We start from the raw sequence: 5,639 nt of genomic DNA, 5'->3' as shown, positions 1-5,639 counted from the left end.
TCTCTCAAACAACCTCATTATTTCAGCAGAGTTAATGTGACAATATTATAGTAGAAGGAAAACCCGGTGCTCAGTTGTTTTAAGTAGCACATTTTATACACATGTCAATTGGGCCAACTGTTAACAGGGTTTGTTTATTCCCTTAGCACGGTACTCAACATTTTTCATTTGACGCCTCTAATGACGTTATAATAACTGGCCGTACAAAGTTGTGTTGCCTGATGCACCCGGCTGTTGGAGAAACAAAGCACCATTTGAGGTTTGAAAGGAGAAGCGATAAAGGCGGGAGATTAGACAAATAGAGTATCCCCTTATACAACACAGTGAGAGTGTGATTGTGAAGGATTCCGAAAGAACTCAGAAGGACAGAAAGAAGGTGTCCTTAGAAAGAATTGTAACACACCCCGGAAGTGATTTATGGTGCCTAAGTGCTTCCTGTGGATAACAATCAAAACAGATGATTGTTGTCACAAAATTAATGTTCTGAAGATGGGGATTTTTATCGAATATCATCCACCGAAACACCACGTCGACAGCTACGTGTTTTAAAATTCCAGTGGCTACAGGCAAGATTCGAAAATGTATTTTGTGTATTTCTTGTGATTTATATGACTAAATGTGTTTTTAATTTATGTGTCTTGATTTACGAATTCTATTGATATAGACATCAGAAACCGGTTTCCAATACCAGAAAATACAAGGCACCACTTTCAATTTGCGATTGCATTGTTTTATGATTTTAAGAGTGTTTTTGTATTAATATTAAAGCAGCAATAAAGTAAACATTGTCACTTGTGAATGGGTTCAGTAATTTAGTGTGTGGAAGGTTGAAGAGTGAATAGAAAGGTGATTGGTGTGTAATGGATTTTATGAGACACGACACGTGGGAGGTACAATTTTGTCTTTTTACTATTGACCTTATCCCCAACATTTGTAAGGGTACCTCTCAAATTTTGTGATAGCCTTGCAGTTCAGCACATGCATGAATAGCATTACGCAGTGGATGCAACTGAACTCTCTTAAGCTTAACTCCAATAAAACGGAGGTGTTAATGTTTGGCAATAATGGCATTTTCTGGAACTCCCCCTGGTTTTCATATCATTTGAGCCAGCTGCCAACTCCAGCCCTGAAGGTGAGAAATCTGGAAGTAATTTTGGCAACAGATTAGCCTTCATAGAACACTCAATCCAAGTGACCTCCTCTTGTTTTTTTACGCTAATATTTTTTTAAAAGATCTTACCATTTCTACCATTAGAACATAGGAGAACAGTAATCATTGCCTTGGTATTATCAAGGATTGATTATTTTAATGCACTATTTGTAGGAGGTCAATTCCATCTTCTTAATAAACTGCAGACTGTGCAAAATGAAGCAGTAAGAGTTCTGTTGAAGTTACCAAAATTCTTCTTTGTTTCTAAATCAATCATGGATCTTCATTGGCTTCTAATTAGGGAGCGGATCACCTTTGCTGGGTACATAAGGAGTTACATCAGTACGGTCCTCTCTTCTTGCAGGACATCCTTTTTTTTCCTTTTTTTATTCAAAGTTTTCACCCCATTTTACAGTATTTTCCATTACAGCACAAAAAGAATTCGAAACATGAAATCATATTCACTCAAGTATTTTCCACACAATATCAACAAATTCGATATAAATCATAACATTAACATTGAGTGCTTTCTATCTACTCCTTTCTTCTCCTAGTCCGAGCGTGGGAATCCTTCCACAGTTCTAACTATTTTTCCACAGATCTAAAGGTTGCCAGATTCTATCTCCCAATGCTCTCGCCCTCCTACCCTTCCTTTCATAGATAGCTTTCTCCAAATTGTACGTGGAGATCAATCTTGCTATCCACATTTGAAATGTTGGGGGAACCCTATCAAGCCATGCCCTTGCAATTCCAATTCGGTAGACCGCTGCTACCATAAACAAAAATTCTATATGGTGGCCCTTTGTCCCTCCCGACACTCCTAGGATTATTATATCATCCGTCAATTTACTCTTAACTCCCAGTGAGTTCTCCAGAAAATTCTCAATTGCCCCTTTTAGTGTGTGTAATTGCGGGCATTGAGCGAACATATGAACAATGTCCGCCTCTCTTGAATCACAGCGTGGACAAGTGATTCCTGTGTCTCCGCACCACTGTGCAATTCTGGCTGGTGTATGATATAGGGAGTATAGTGTCTTATAATGTTGCGATTGTAATGTCGCAGAGCATAGAACTGTATGCCCTAAATCCAAAGATGTCTGTAGATCCTCCAAGGAGGCGCCCACCTTTTCCACCCATTTGATAGCGAATTTATCTCTATCATCAGTTTTTAATATATACAATTCTGCATACAGCTGTCGAATTGTACAGTGGTTCGTCCTCTCCAAATAATCCATAATTCTACTATGCTCAAACCCTATTAATCCACCTCTTTTATTTGCGAAATAACTTCTTATCTGTAAATATTTAAAAAAGTTGTTTCCCATTATCCCGTATTTCGTTTGTAGGTCCTGAAATTGACAAATCACCCCCTCCGTGTCCAGTAAATCCCCTATCTTCTTGATCCCCTTATTATCCCAATCCTTCATAGTTGCGTCCCTGAATATATCTCCTGGCAATGAATGATTATTATACAGGCGTGGAGAAGCGTGGCTCAGTGGTTAGAGGCGGCAGACCCGGAAGCTGAGATTGGCCGTGGACCAGGGTTCGATTCCCCGCTTCGGCGGGTCTCGGGCTCAAAAATTCCACGACTCGACAATTCTCGCTCTGGTGCCTACTCGACTCACGGGGTCACACTCTGCGACTCTGGGCAATAGCTTGCTTAATCTCCACTACGGCCCCTCGCGGCGGGATGCCTGGCTTTCACCTTGTGGATACCCTGCCGGGGTATCTCACAGGGGAATACCAGGACGGGTTCCCTAAGCAAGCGCCTTGATGCCTTCGGGTGATACGTGCGCTATATAAGTCGCAATACATACAGGCGCGTATAGTAATTATAACGACCAATGCCAAGCTTTTTCGCCACCACCTTCCAAACATTGTATGCTGCTCGTAGAGTCTTAAACTTAGTATGTTTGAAGTAGTTAAAATCAACTGTTTTCAGCAGGCCATTCTCGGCTTCCTCCCCCACTAGTGCTTTATATACATTCGTATAGCCTGATCTGCCATCTTGATTCTCGTTTCCCCCGCCACCTAATAACCCCTGTGTATACTGCAAAACTGCTGCCCAATAATAAAGTCTAAAATCCGGGGTCCCCCATCCCCCCTTCGCCCTCGGAAGTACCATATGTCTATATGCTCTTCTAGTCTTCTCTTGAGCCCAGATCAGTCTATTAAGCATTAATTCCAGTTTCCTGAACCAAGACTGATCGATAAACAATGGGATCGCTCTAAAAAGGTACAGAAATTTCGGAAAAGTGATCATCTTAATGACGTTTATCCTACCCATTAATGTCAAATGCAAATTGTGAATCCTTTCGGTATTTCTTTTTACTTTATCTAATATTGGGTTCATATTAAGTCCTACTAGATTATCTAAACCGGTGGTCACCTTTACCCCCTAGATATGTGGCTTCGGGGACTATTCTAGTATCTTGGTGTATTGTGTGCTTATTCTGCACAATCTGGGTTTTGCCTTTATTAATCGAGTAGCCTGCAATTATACCAAAATTCAAGGCCTCCTGATCTATTTCAGCGGTATGTAACGTTTACAACGAAATTTTTACAACGCACTACCATTACAACGCAGGCATTACCACGCATACCATTACAACGCATTGCGCTGGGAGGCGCTCTAGGATAGGTAATAAGTTTAATTTTCTATCCAACACCTTCCCTAGTGTCCACGGGGACTGGAGTTGGAATAGAAAATTATACTTACCACTATCCAGCACCTCTAAGCGCTATGCGTTGTAATGGTATGCGTGGTAAAAACCGCGTTGTAAAGGTATGCGTGGTAAAAGTATGCGTTGTAACATCATACATCCATTTCAGCTATCGCTCTCCCTGGCTTTGGTGTTATGATAGCCACATCATCCGTATATGCGAATAACTTATACTCATTTCCATGTAGTGTAACCGGGTAGATATTAATATTGCTTGCTAGTTTTCTTAAAAATGGATCCAGATATAAAGCAAACAACAAGGGCGAGGCTGGGCAGCCCTGTCTGGTCCCTCGTCTGATCTGGACTGCCTTTGTGTAATTCTGTTTATTCTTACCCTTGCTGTTGGCTGTTCGTAAAGGGCCTGGATTGCCTTGATATAGCCCTCGCCTATCCCAAACCACTTCATAACCCTCCACAGATAGTCCCACGAGACCCTGTCGAAAGCCTTCTCAGCATCGAGAAATATAGCCGTGACAGGGTCTCGTGACACTTCCGCGGCATCCAGGATAGTAATCATTTGCCTAATGCGCTGTGTCGTGCCTTTCCCAGGAATGAAGCCATGTTGTAAAGTGATAACTAACCCCTCAATAACCTTGCTTAGTCTTTGAGCTAGTGATTTTGAAAAGATTTTTGTGTCTGCATTTAAGAGAGTAATTGGCCTGTAGGACCCGGGCTCTAGTTCTGTCTTATCGTTCTTTAAAATCACTATAATATCAGCGCCTGCCCATGAATGTGGTACCGATCGGCCTAACTGTGCCTGTCTAAAGATCTCTAACATATCTCCCCCCAATAGGTCCCAAAATGTCTTATAAAATTCGGCCGGTATTTGGTCTGGTCCTGTGGCTTTTCCCGCTGGTAGTTTATTCACAGCCTCCCTTACTTCTTGTGGTGTCAATGGGAGGTCTAGTTCCTCTTTAGCCTCCGGATCTAGTATATCGTGCTGTATCCCTGCCAAGTACTCTGTAATCTTCTCATCTGTATTACTTCAATTTGAATCATATTAGTTGCCATAAAAGCTCCTAAAAACCTCCTGTATCTCTTCTGGTGTATTAACCACATTTCCTATGCTATCTCTAATTTCTTTTATATCCCCTGGTGATAAGTTTTGTCAGGTGCGTATTGCTAGGAGGTGTCCAACTCTTTCATTAAATTCATAGCACTTTTCTTTCTTTGCCAAATAATTCCCCGCCGCTTTCTGTGCCAGGCTTATCCCTGCCTCTGCTTTATTCAATTCTATTTCCAGTAGTATTCCCTCTATTGATTCTCGTTTAGATATAGCCATGATTAATCTCTCTTCTAAAGCCCCCAATTCCCTCATCCTATTATCCATCCTGATCTTCTCCTTCTTAGTTCTTTGTAGTGTATAACTTAGTGTTTCCCCCCCTAACGCCGGCCTTGAATGCATCCCACGTCATATTAATCGAGGCTGTATTCCTATTAACCTCCCAGAATTGGGGAATCCATTCCTGCATATGCCTTATATATCCAGGCTCCCTCAATAGGGCTCTCTCGAATGTCCATGTGCTGTTTTTACCCGCCCTCCTAGTGACCAATGGCAGATTTAACACTAATGGGTTATGATCCGAAACTACCCTGGGCAACCTTTCTAATTTAGATTCACTCATTATTGATCTTGATATAAAAAAATAGTCTAGTCTAGCTACCATCTTGTGGGGAGCAGAGTAAAACGTACTCCCTGTCCCTATTGGATTCTTTTCTGCCCATACATCCGCAAAGGCATTATGTAGCGCCATATTGTGTATGGC

This window comes from Lissotriton helveticus, chromosome 2_1 (assembly GCF_964261635.1).
Source record: "Lissotriton helveticus chromosome 2_1, aLisHel1.1, whole genome shotgun sequence".
Classification (NCBI taxonomy): Eukaryota; Metazoa; Chordata; class Amphibia; order Caudata; family Salamandridae; genus Lissotriton; species Lissotriton helveticus.
This window is presented reverse-complemented; position numbering follows the sequence as displayed.